Source organism: Cryptomeria japonica, chromosome 5, assembly GCF_030272615.1.
Source record: "Cryptomeria japonica chromosome 5, Sugi_1.0, whole genome shotgun sequence".
Taxonomy (NCBI): domain Eukaryota; kingdom Viridiplantae; phylum Streptophyta; class Pinopsida; order Cupressales; family Cupressaceae; genus Cryptomeria; species Cryptomeria japonica.
The window spans coordinates 131,703,264-131,717,539 of record NC_081409.1 but is presented as its reverse complement, the minus strand read 5'-3'; positions in this window follow the sequence as shown (position 1 = coordinate 131,717,539).

The window sequence follows — 14,276 nt, the reverse complement described above, 5'->3', positions numbered from 1 at the left end:
GATGTGTTATGTGTAAGTAGGAGGAGGAAACCATTGATCACTTAATGTTGCATTGCCCCGTAGTGCGTGAATGTTGGATGAAGTTGATGGGAAGATTGGGATGGTTTGGCCCTTTAAATGTAGATTTAAGATCGTAGCTCTAGAGTTGGGGAATTATGAATCACAAATCAGTATACTCTAGTATATGGTATATTTCTCCTTCAACTCTTATATGGGAAGTGTGGAAAGAATGCAATCATCAAATCTTTTAGGATGTGGAGATGAATGAAATTCATCTTTGTAATCGGATAGAGAGATCTATATCAAAACTCGTTGGCTCTACATATAGTAAAACCAATGAAAGCAAACACCCATGTGATACGTGGGATAGCAGAATACAATCTCATTGGACTCTTATCAAATATAGTCCTATTAATGGGTCTCAAAGGGTTGATCCTTCCCTTTAGGAAATGATACTTTCTCATTGGTCCCCTCCAAAATCGGGGTGGATAAAAAATAAATTTGGTGGGCCATCTTGCGGCAATTCAGGACCTTCTAGTGCAGGTTGTGTTGCCAAGGACTGCAACAGAGAGACCATTGTTAGATGTAAACAACGTTTGACCCTAGACACCAATAACAAAGCTGAGGCAAAACTGACCTTCTTGGCAATTCAAGTGGTGAAGAAATTAGGTATATCTGTTAAGAGACTCCCAAGTAATAACGTAGGCCATAATTAGGGAAGAAACTCAAAATTGGAAGATTGACAATGAGATTAAACGAACCAAAAAACATCTCAACTCTTTTTCAAGGCTTCAAGGTATCTCATGTCTTAAGAGAAGGGAATATAGATGCTGATGCATGTGCCAACCAATCCTTTGACTTGCAAGTTGGCGAGCTCATGTTGGATACACGCCTCCCCAATGGTCTAGCCATGGAGAATTTCAAATTTTCCATGCAGTTAATAACTAGAATGATTAGCTGATTAATGAATGGATGCTACCCAGAGGAAATTAATGTAGGTCAGTCATAAGTATGGTAATCTCCCACCTTGGATTCGTGAAAATATGCAAATCTTTCCAAATCTCTAGCGGTTTGATGAGTTTTAAATAGAGGCTTCCATAATGGACCAAGTTAGGAGTGTAGTTGGGTACCTCCCGCATGCGAATGCTTGCAGTGTCATTTCCATTACACACTGCCAGCCTGGAAAGGCTAGTGCGCATTTAATACTTCACTGCAAAGGACATTGAGGTGGGTAAGGCTTGGCTTCATTGACAAGCCTTAGATATAAGATGGTGAAGATACTCAAACGAACACAATTTATTAGCCGTGTTCTCTTCCTTTCAACATGGTGATATTCTGGGTCAAGAGAATGAAGCCCAACTTCTCATTCCAAGCCTCGAGACCGATGATAGCGTTCTGGGAGCGGATCTCGGATGAAAGATTGGCAAATATATTCTGTTTTGAGGAGAAAGAATTCCTCATGAGAGCAAAAATCGTCTATGGAGATGAGTACCTGCGAGGGCTATTCAAATATCGAATAAATGAAGAAGTTGCTTCTATGTTCACGTTTTGGTGCTTCGAACTTGATAGCAAAGAGCAGGTCGAATGGATTGTGTGTGGATGTGTCCATGAAGAGTGGTGTGGAGGATTTGACAACTTCTTGAGGATGACTTGGGATGGTGCGGGGTTTGTTTTCCTGAATGGGTCTTGGCTTCACATAATTGAATTTAGGCCCCTCCTACGTCCATACCTCCTTTGGAGTGCAAATTACAACAAGGAGGTTCGGTGTGATTGGTATGCATGGGGTAAAGGAGTACTTGAAGATGTGGGAGAGGTAGGAATTGAAGCTAGAGATGGAAAAGTGGGGCGCATACGATGTGAAATCCTCCCAATCGGGGGAAGGTCTACATCCACCAAATGCAAGCGTGGACATCCGAGGGGATCGAAAAAGAAATAATACTGACGAACCCTATGGATTGACTTCCTTCCCGAAGACAACGATGACATCGAAGAACCAGAGGAGCAGATGAAGCAGACCGAAGAGACTAGTGGGAAAGGCAATAAAATTGTCTCTGCGACATAACACAACATGTTTTTTTAGTTTTTGATATATATTTGCCAGAACCGTCTACCTAGTTTAAATATATAATGTAAAGACATTAGTTTAATCTCAAGGATTGGGAAAGTGTATTTTGAATTAGCATGTTTAGAGAGGGGGAATACATTTAAAACTTTGTTGATACTACAAGACTATTTCGATAGACTATTTCGATATGTGTTTTTTTGGCATGTTCTGAAGATGTAATGCTTTTTTGATTCAGTAATACAATACATGAAAAAAAAGAGATTTCACAACAAGAATGTGCTTCTTTTGATGAAGTTAATTCAAAGTTAGCATTGCCCTTAGTCTATTGGTGAAGTTGAAAGGTTCTAAATGAGCCCACCAAGGATTAATTCTTGTTGAGTGCAATGCCTCGACACCATAAGGGATGAGGTCAGAATTATGCGTCAAGGGGATTTTGTTGAAATGGATACCACTCAAACCTTGGCTCTTAGCTGAAGGGGACCCCCTATTGGGTATCTCCAAATAAAAAAATAGCATTGCAAATTGCATATGAAGTCTTTGAAATTGAAATAATTATTCCCATGAATTTTAATTGTGTCCAAGGAACAACCACTGAGATTCTAGGAAATGAAAAGAAGGTAGAAGACGGAGACTTTCAAGCTAACTTTTAAAGGTTTCAAAAGAGGAGCATGTTGATGTTGGGAACAAAGTCAACAAGGATTTAGATGGATCTTTCTCTATTAATAAAATTTTATTTCAAATATGAGGGCATTGGTACAAACATTTTGAAAATGATGACATCGTCAATAGAAGGTAAAAGCATAAGTTGTTTCTTTGATTATATTTCAAGGAATAAAGGAGATAATAGTAGAGAAGTGTTATTACATCAACTTGGTTCCATGTCATTACACATGTTTAATAATCATCAAAAATATTTTAATAATGAAGAGATGATGAAGAAAAGTGAAAGGTAAATACTTTCTCTCAAATTCAAAATATATCATGGCTAATGTGGGATCTTGGTGTTTCAACCAAATCTAATAGATAGGTTGTAGGAAAAAATCATTTGGTAATAGAAATATTTTTATTCTTTTAATGATGACACGTGTTAGCAAAATAATGGTAAACTCAAGGAAGAAAGATGTTTACTTGTTAGATTTGAGGATTTCAAGATGAAGGAATGTGCCATGTCCTCTATACTCTCAAAGGGTGATCCATTGATTGAATTTCATAGTAGCATCATGGATAGACATGCAGGTGAAGAAAATCTTCAGAGTTACAAGGATATACATGTTGAGGTTTTTCCTACCCCATCAAAGGAGGTTGAGCTTATTATTGGTATCCTAAGGTATGCAACTACTAATCAATTTTCATATCCATTTCTTCCTCTTATGTCACCACAAAATTCTAGTCATCATGGAAAGCATGCTAACAAAGGTGATAGAGTAAGTGTTACTTTCAGTAAAGGGAATGAAGACTCCTTGATTCAAATTCAATATTGTTTTCATATATGGGTTCCTAGTGATATTTTGAGTTTCAACACAGATACATGCCTTGATATAATTATCAAGTTCCTCATCTCTCACATTTGGACTAAACGAAAATTTATGGAATTTATTATGCATTTTAATTGCCTTGTGGAGAGTCAATGCTCACAACTTACAAATAACTTAAGGGAACCAAGTATCACAATTAAGGAAAAAACTATGAGTAATAGCCAAAAGAAGATAGTCACATCAAGTGTTTTAATTATAGATGATGGTAAGGATAACAGGTATTCTTACATTGGACAAGTTGGTGCAAAAAATTTCTTAATCTTGGAGAACATTGTGGTGATAAATATAGTCTTTACTTTGATTTTCAAATGCTTCAAAATCAGCATAGTATGGTGTTCAATAATATGTTCTCAAGATCATTATCAAGTAGGGGATGTTAACATATCATAAGATATGAAATTGTTTGTGAGAATGTGAATATTACATTCTTTATTTCTCAAAGACTATCTTGAAATCAAGTTAACATCAAATCTTTGTTTACATAGGTTATGGACATAAGATAACCTTCAGGTGTCTCATTGGATACATTGAGTTCTTGGTCATGGCATCTAATATGATTAATGCATCAACCACTTTTCAATCCATAGTGAATCAAGTATATAGTGATAAGTAGGAGCAATTTATTTACATAGATTTTGATGATTTTATGATGTGTAGTTGTAGCGTCCTAAAATTGTACCCTTTGCAATTTCAACCACATTTATGTCTTCACCTTAGTGTTTGCGTCCCTTGGCCTGATTGAAGACCTGATTATGCTCTTGCATATTACAAATGGCATGTAAACTCAAATTGCACCTCATCTGACACCTTATGCTTGCCTCAAAATAGGGCAAGACCATGGCACCATGCCATGGTCTACCATGCCATGGTCCTCATTGGGACCATGGCACCACGCCATGGTCCTTCCTAGATTGGGCCCAATTTGACCCCTTGGTCCTATTTCAAAATTGAGCAGGATTTCCCTCTCCGTGTCAGCTCATGTCAGAAAATTAGCCAATTTCATTGATAGACAAGTTATGTAAAGAGGATTTCCCCTTTCATTTGATTACACATCAACACAGAATCAAGGAAGCACACATTGGATTAAGTATTCAAGAGCATTTGAGAAGCAATCAATCTTCTTTCATCTTAGGAGCAACAATAAAGTCAAGTTTCAAGCATTGAAGGAGACATTATTCATCCTATTTTGCTAAAGACTTCCAAAACCCTAATTCCATGTGGAGGCGAGCAAAACTTCACAAGGAAGTATCATAATTCAATTTTCAGTCATCATTCAACATCTCACTCAAAAGGAGATCCTTTTCTTTCAGTCATTTCAATTACATTTATTTCAATTTCATGGTTAATTTCAAAACTGAGGTTTGACCTAAGGCAAACCTCTATTCCCAACATATTTCCCTTTCTTTATGTGTGTAGGAAATAGGTATAGAGTTGTACTCCTTAGGGGCGTGTGCACAAAGATGGTGATCAGAAAAGTGGATACCACCCAAAAAAAACATGGAAAAACAACCAGTGCATATGCGGTTTTAAAATTTAAAATTCTCGCATACGCGCTTAGGTTTGTTCTTCCCAATCCTAGAGAAGATAGCGCGTATGCGCTACTTTTAGAAAAATGAGTACGTACGCGCTATGATTAGGAAAATGAGCGCATACACATTAATAATCCAAATAAAACCACGTACGCAGTGCCTGGTAAAAAAAGATTTTAAAAAAAAATTGGGTCTCATTTACCCGTGAATAGCACGTTTTTAACTTCATTTTTTCCCCATTTCCTCTCCTAAACTACAAGCGTGGTGCTAGATTTGTCCTCCAAGCTATGGATCAAGGTTAGTTTTTGTTTATTTTTGTCTTTCTTTCCGGTTTATGCAATTTTTTTTACATTTTGAATTTAATTTCATTAATTTTGATTAGGTTTTTTCATTTTTTGTTTCAAAAACTAGATTCTTCTAATCTAGAACAAGAACAACCAAATGCACCTCCTGAAAACCCACAAGAGCAACCAAATGCACCTCTTGAAAATACACAAGAACAACCCTCAATTCCTCCTTTTGACCGTACACCTGAAACACAGGAATAATTAATTAATCAGTTAGGACAAAATGCATCTAAAATCAATAGACTGATTGTTAAATTGAAAACTTCTAAACTTGACCATCATCAATCCCTTACCACTAGCCTAGAAACATTAACTAGTGGTGCCATAGCTGTTTCTACAGAAATTACCAAATGGGGAAGCTTTAGGGATAGGTGTCGTCAATTCTATGCCAATGGGCTATCATACGATGGAGTAAAAAACAAAATAATTACTAAACAACAAATATGTGCCCTTTTTGTTGATCCCAAAACTTGTTAGTCATTACCTCTTAATGCAAAGAGGTTTCCCATACATTGGTGTACCAATGTGCAGATGAAGAATCTTTTTTGGTAGAGGTGGTGGATGGTCTTTGATGATCCACCTTGTAATAATTATGAGGTGCCATTATATTTTTTGAGAAAAATATATTGTGAGTTTGTGCTCAATGTGCGGCCAAACTATTTTGACATGAGAGAGTTTCATGGTAGAGGTGGTGGCTCTACCCAAGATAGACCTGGAGTCCGTAGGCGATTACCCACGGAGAGTCGCCACCCCCTAGCACCCAAACCCAAGGTGCATCAGGCTGTCCCATTAGAGCTGAAAGAGTCAATGGAGCTACAAACTCTTCAAGTGGCCACAACATTGACTGGTGCCATCATCCAGCATGGGATGTCATTAGCACACCCTATTGTATTGGATGATGAGCCATTAGAGGGCAACAAAGAGCCCACCCAGCATATGTGTGTCAGTTGCTTAGGGACAGATGATGCAGTCAGTGCAGATGGATCCTCATATCATCTGTGCATGATTTGCAGTTGTAGATGTCAGGCTCACATGGTTGAGGATGTCGCGCTGACATATGAGTTGATGGACATGGTGTTTGCCCATGAGCCACAGACACAGTTGTGTTGATTTGAATTCATAACATTTTATTTATCAGTCACTTTAAATTTATAATTACATAAATGAATTTTCATTTATACATAGATTTAAATTGAGACAAATAATATGCATTTCAGGATGTAGCAGTGGTATCCCATACACCTCCCCCAGTTAAAATAGCTGCAACTTCAATGCCTAAGGTATAAATTTTGTAACATGTTAAAATAGAATAGTAAACTTTAAATTCAAAAAAATACAAGATATACTAACTATCTTTAATGCTTGGTCCAATTTCTAGTTTGTAGGTGTTGACAGGGGAGGAAATGTCCCAGATTGATGACATCATGCTCTCAGCGATCGATTTTGGCCTACAAGGCTATACGGTATCATATTTTGTATAACTCTTTTTATGTATTGTTTTGATGGAATATGCAAGTCATTTCATTTTAGATTTTAAAATTATGTTTAATTTATTATCCATACTAATATCTCATGTTAATTTTGTTTTCTAGGGCACCCCTCCACATCTAGGGCTCGTCCTAAGAAAACGAATTCCTCGAAGATGCCAAAACGTGGGAAGAAGGTAATTGAACACATTTTTAGTTGTACAATTATTTGAAAATGTTGAAATCAAGTAGTAGTTGGGGTTTGTAAATTGATTAGTATTTTTTGTCTATTTTACATGTACAATGGCCATTGAGCTTTGTGGATTTGTTGAATGCACCTGATTCACCCACGGATCAAGAGAGGGCAGAGGTATGTATCTCTACTTTATTTCTTGATTTCATGATTATATGCACGCGTACATTGAACTTGTGATATATTATAATCTTATAATTTTTTCATACAGGAAATATCCATACCTATTTTGTCAATGGCGAACCCTCCTCCTTGCACTAGAGAAGCATCTTAGAATCTGGTACACTTTTGTTTGAAATGTAAATTTAATTGTTTTTAACCTTCAATACTTATCATTATATTAATTGTATTTAATCTTTGAACATTTTTTGTATAGGTAATAGCGACAGTTTCTACATCGATGGTGAGCCATCCTCAGTCCATTGGAGAAGCATCTCAGGCACAGGCGTGCATCATTGTTCTCTATATTATAGATTTTAAGTGTTTTTGATATATTTATGTTAGTACATTGTATTAATTGTACATTTAATCTACAATAGACCCCTTCGTGGTACGGCCATAATGTGGATCCATTTAAGTTATCGATTTGGACATGGCATATGCCACTTTTTTGTAATACTTGTATTGACTTGGCAGACATATATATATATATTTGATCCAATAAATGTGTAATGAGTTCATTTTTTTGTATTCGTTGTATTTTTTGGTTGTCCTTTCATAAATTTAAATGAATATTTGCATATGTAATCAACAATATGAATATAAACAACAAAAATATATGATATAAAACATTTCAATCGTGGAATATGATTTGATAAAATTTCTAAAATGTTGAATTAACCCTACAAAACTCCTTGTATTCAGTTCATTATTGTCTATTTGTTGTATTTGGTGGCTACCCTTTTATAAATTTAAATGAATATTTGCATATGTAATCAACAATATGAATATAAACAATAATGTGTTTGGTGTGAGAGCACCCTCACGCTCGCAATGGTCAAATTTTGTTTAGTGTGTGCATAAACCGACGTCATGAGCATGTCTAGGTGGGTAGGTTTATGCTAGGCATGCCCCTATCATGCATCCCAAAGCGTTGGAACGTCAAGAGTCATACCGTACCGATGCGATCTCTCAATTGCCCTGAGTCTAAAAAATTGTCAAAATTTGATGGACTGTTTCTTCAAATCTATGACATATATGGTCAATCTATTTGATCTCGTGGGGTCACGTGAGGCTCCTCTATAATTCCCTATCTCGGTTTTTGACAACTTGGAGCTATTTTAAATTATTAGCATTTTTTTGCCTGCTCCAAAAACCACCAGTTGCATGCAATGCAAAGTTGCAAGATTGGCTACAATTGATTCGGTTTGTCGTGTGCACAAACCGACGTCATGAGCATGTCTGGGTGGGAAGGTTTACACTAGGAATGCCCTTGTCATGCATCCCAAATTACCGAAACGTCGAGAGTTATACCGTACCGATGCGATCTCTCAATTGCCCTGAGTCTGAAAAATTATCAAAATTTGACGGACTGTTTCTTCAAATCCAAGACACATATGGTCGATCCATTTGATCCCATGGAGTCATGTGAGTCTCTTCTAAAATGGCCTATCTCGGTTTTCGACGACTCGGAGCCATTTTTGATTATTAGCATTTTTTTGTCTGCTGCAAAAACCGTCAGTTGCATGCAATGCAAAGTTACAAGATTGGCTAGAATTGATTTGGTTCGTCGTGTGCACAAATAGACATAACGAGCACGTCTAGGTGGGTAGGTTTATGCTAGGCATGCCCCTATCGTGCATCCCAAAGTGCCAGAATGTTGAGAGTCATACTGTATTAGTGCGATCTCTCAAGTGCCCTGAGTCCAAAAAATTGTCAAAATTTGACAGACTGTTTCTTCAAATCTAGGACACATATGGTCAATCCGTTTGATCCCATGGGGTCATGTGAGGCTCCTCTACAATGGCCTATCTCGGTTTTTGATGAATCAGAGCCATTTTCAATTATTAGCATTTTTTTGTCTGTTCCAAAAACCGTCAGTTGCATGCAATGAGAAGTTGCAAGATTGGCTAGAATTGATTCGGTTCATCGTGTGTACAAACCGATGTTACGAGCATGTCTGGGTGGGCAGGTTTACGCTAGGCATGCCCCTATCATGTATCCCAAAGTGCCGAAACGTCGAGAGTCATACCATACCGGTGCGATTTCTCAAGTGCCCTGAGTCCAAAAAAAAGTCAAAATTTGACAAACTGTTTCTTCAAATCCAGGACACATATGGTCAATCTGTTTGATCCTGTGGAGTCACGTGAGGCTCCTCTACAATGGCCTATCTTCGTTTTCAGTGACTCAGAGCCATTTTCAATTATTAGCATTTTTTTGCCTACTCCAAAAGTCATTAGTTGCATGCAATGAAAAGTTGTAAGATTGGCTAGAATTGATTTGGTTCATTGTGTGCACAAACCAATGTCGCAAATGCATCCAAGTGGGTAGGTTTATGCTAGGCATGCCCCTGTCATGCATCCCAAATCACCGAAATGTCAAGAGTCATACCGTACCGGTGTGATCTCTCAAGTGCCCCGAGTCTAAAAAAATGTCAAAACTTGACAGACTGTTTCTTCCAATCCAGGACACATATGGTCAATCCTTTTGAACCCATGGGGTCATGTGAGGCTCCTCTAAAATGTCCTCTCTTAGTTTTTGATGACTCAGAGCCATTTTCAATTGGTAGCATTTGTTTGCTTGCTGCAAAAGTCGTCAGTTGCATTCAATGCAAAGTTGTAGGATTGGCTAGAATTGATTTGGTTCATCGTGTACACAAACCGACATCACGAGCACGTCCGGGTGGGCAGTTTTACGATAGGCACTTCATTTTGAGGTTGTAGTGTATAATTTTCAGCGAAATCAACTATAGAGACAATGGTGCCAAGAGGAAATGTGACCTTACATAACTTGAATTGTTCATCTAACCATCGAGCTCTATGTGTATGCATTATGTACTCATAAACTAGTTTCTCTTGAAACGTTTTCATAAATTGAGCTACACATATCATTTTTCACTAGCTCACATCTCTTCAAATCCTTTCCATCTTTAACTCCATATGTGGTTGTCTTGTATTTTCTGAAAGAAACTAGTTTCGTACTAATTTCATGTGTGCTCTCCAAATGTACGCATCTTGGTTAACGTTGCAAATCACCACATATAGTAAAAGAACCTTCCAAACAAGGCATCTTATAATAAATGCAACCATCATGTCTATTACATAGTACACTTGAAATCAATTTTCTTACCAACTTAGGAGGTGCTTGTATATTACATTCCTGCAAAACATCGTTAGTGTGCAGAGTAGAACAAATATGATAAAAAATATCATAATGCATGGAAACTTTAATATGCATCCTACAACAACACGTGGTGCATACATGATTAATCTTAATATAAAAAGGTTTTTCCATTTGAAAAAATCTTTGAGAAATTCTTATTTGAGGAAACTTTTGAAGGAATCTTTCATAAAATTTAGTTTGAGTCATATCCAAATAGTGTTTGGCATGTGGCTCATGATTTGTAGACCCAATTCGCCTTCTAACAACATCTCTTTGGTTGGGCAATACTCTCATGTTGTCATGCCAAAATTTTTCAATTAATGTTTTTAGTGCATCAACAACAACCTTGTCTTTGCGTGGTAGTCTAGCTGAGAATGCCCAAAGAGAATTATTGTTAGGTTCCTCTATTTGTTCCCTCCTCTTTAATGCTTTACTTAATGTTGTTCTACTAACGTTTAATGACTTACTTGTTTTGCTTATCAAATGATCTTTTTTTATTTTCTTGCTCATTATGGTTGATGTAATGACATGTCAAGTAGCATTAGAATCTTTACTACGTGATTTTGAACCAATAGATTGATATGCATCAAATATATTTCTGACAATAGTTCTTTTACTATTACTTTTAGATGATCTTAGGCCTAAAATTTTCATTGTCTCTCTAAAATTCAAACTTTAAATCATTTGAACAATTAATTGACATCTTGCGGTTTGATTTAAGTTTTGAAAATAGTTTTGCCATATTATTTTAACCATTCTCCTACAAGTTCGTTCATTCATTTTATTGGGCATTGGCTTCAATATATTCTCATCAATATCAATTAGATAGTTTGGTTTCCTACGAATGATTCTAGGAGGTGTTGACATTGATGCATTATGTACATTTAATTCATCAAGTAGAGAAGGTGTAATATGTTCATCATTTAATTGATTATTCAATGTGGTATCTTCTTCAATTGCATTAGGTTCAAATGGTAAATTATCAAATGTTTCTTCTTCAATTGAATTAGGTGCATTATATTCATTTGGTAAATCGAATTGAGATGTTGAGGATGACATACCTTCTTCTCCCATTGTTCTTATGTCACACAATTTCTTCATACGCTGCCTTTGTCTTTCCTTTTGAGCCTCTTGTTGTTCCATCATTCCTCACTTGTTCTTTCCCATGGTTGATATCAGTTGTCCTAAATAGAATCATATTACATATATATGTAAAGAAAAGTTCATAAACAAACAAATAACCATAAATATGCATCTTATCACTATTTTTTGGAATCAAACTATTAAAAAATCACAATTCAATCATTTGAAATCATGCAAAAACAAAAACCTAATAAAAACAACAATTCAATCATTTAAAATCATGCAAAAACAAAAAATTCACTTACTTTTATGTATACAACAGTGATAGAAGTGCAGACACAGTTCCAGTGGGGCCTTCAACAACATCGAAAAATTCTTTTGAGGCTGTTGAGGCTCTTGGGCAACTTAAACCATGTCTATAAACCATGTATGTGCTACTAGACCATAAAATGTTGAGAAGCCCAATGATATACTTTTTTCCCATTCGGGACTGATAAGTAGCACGCACGCGCTACTAAGCCTAAAAAATGTTATCACAGGGTAACAAATAATGGGAATAGTACCCCGTACACACTCCTTTTCCTTAAAAAAGTTATGGCAAGGCAGTGAACTAATAGTTTCAATACCCCGTATGCGCTATTGGTAGTAGAAAAGATGTGAATGAATAGGGAGAGAGAGAGAGAGAGAGAGAGAGAGAGAGAGAGAGAGAGAGAGAGAGAGAGAGAGAGAGAGAGAGAGAGAGAGAGTAGGGGGAGGGAGAGAGGAGGTGTGACGGTGGGAGAGAAGAAGGGGTATGGAGGAAGGAAGAGGGGAGAGGGAGAGGGAGAGAGAGAGGGAGAGGGAGAGAGAGAGGGGGAGGGAAGATGAGAGAGGGAGATAGGTAGAGGGAGGGAGAGAGGGAGGGGAGGGAAGGTAGAGGAAGGGAGAGAGGGAGAGAAGAGGGAGAGAGGTAGAGGGAGAGAGAGAGAGAGGGGAGGGAAGGTAGAGGAAGGGAGAGAGGAAGAGAAGAGGGGGGAGGGTGGGAGAGAAGAAGGGGTATGGAGGAAGGAAGAGGGAGAGAGAGAGAGAGAGAAGAGGGGGGTGGGAGAGAAGAAGGGGTATGGAGGAAGGGAGAGGGAGAGAGGGAAGGAGGGAGAGGGAGAGAGAGGGAGAGAGGGAGAGAAGAGGGGGGAGGGAAGGTATAGAGAGGGAGATATGTAGAGGGAGGGAGAGAGAGAGAGAGAGAAGAGGGGGGGTGGGAGAGAAGAAGGGGTATGGAGGAAGGGAGAGGAAGAGTAGGGGGGAGGGAGGGAGAGGTAGAGGAAGGGAGAGAGGGAGAGAAGAGGGGGGAGGGAAGGTAGAGAGAGGGAGAGAGGTAGAGGGAGGAAGAGAGAGAGAGAAGAGTGGGGTGGGAGAGAAGAAGGGGTATGGAGGAAGGGAGAGGGAGAGTAGGGGGGAGGGAGGGAGAGAGGAGAGGGGAGAGGGAGAGAGAGAGAGGGGGAGGGAGAGGGAGGGAGAGGAGAGGAGAGAGAGAGAGGGGGGAGGGAGAGGGAGGGAGAGAGAGGGAGAGAGGGAGAGAAGAGGGGGGGGTGGGATAGAAGAAGGGGTATGGAGGAAGGGAGAGGGAGAGTAGGGGGGGGGGAGGGAGAGGATAGGGGAGAGGGAGAGGGAGAGAGAGGGAGAGAGAGAGAGGGGGAAGGAGGGAGAGGGAGAGAGAGGGAGAGAGAGAGAGGGGGGAGGGAAGGTAGAGAGAGGGAGAGAAGAGGGGGGAGGGTGGGAGAGAAGAAGGGGTATGGAGGAAGGGAGAGGGAGAGTAGGGGTAGGGAGGGAGAGGAGAGGGGAGAGGGAGAGGGGGAGAGAGGGGGGAGAGGGAGTGAGAGGAGAGAGGTAGAGGGAGGGAGAGAGGGAGAGAAGAGGGGGGAGGGAAGGTGGAGAGAGGGAAAGAGGTAGAGGGAGGGAGAGAAAGAGAGAAGAGGGGGTGGGAGAAAAGAAGGGGTATGGAGAGAGAGAGAGAGAGAGAGAGAGAGAGAGAGAGAGAGAGAGAGAGAGAGAGAGAGAGAGAGAGAGGGGGGAGAGTAGGGGGAGGGAAAGAGGAGGGGTCTTAAGGGGTCACAGGGCACCATATGACCTCTTAGGAAATAATACGACCTCTAATGACACCTAAGGGGTCATATGGTGGGATAATAAAATGATATATTAAATTTAAAGTTATGAATAGAACATCATACAACGAGACTCCAAGCGAACAAACAATGAGGCTTCACTAAAAAGCAAGTGTAAGAGTACTGCCTAAGTTCTAAAACATATGATGCTATTAAATTTGCAAGTTTATAAGACTCATCTCAATTGTGACTATAGGAATTACACACTTGATTTATTTCATGGGTATGTACCATCCAAGCTGTTTGACAAGTGATGATCATCATATACTACCACTGCCATGCATACAACAAACTTTAATTTCTTTAGGTGATAGGTGTTGTGTAACAACATGGGAACTCTCACATACCCACCACTATCATTCTACATGACATCATCTATGTTACTCTCCCTCTTTCTCTTCCTACCTATTGTTTCCTTCTGAAAAACATATTGCAGGTACTCTGACTCATCATGTTGCTTTGTTGACACTATTTTCCACATCTGCTCTGCTCATTAAAAACACATTCGAGAAGAAAATTGCTACAGGTTTCCTCGT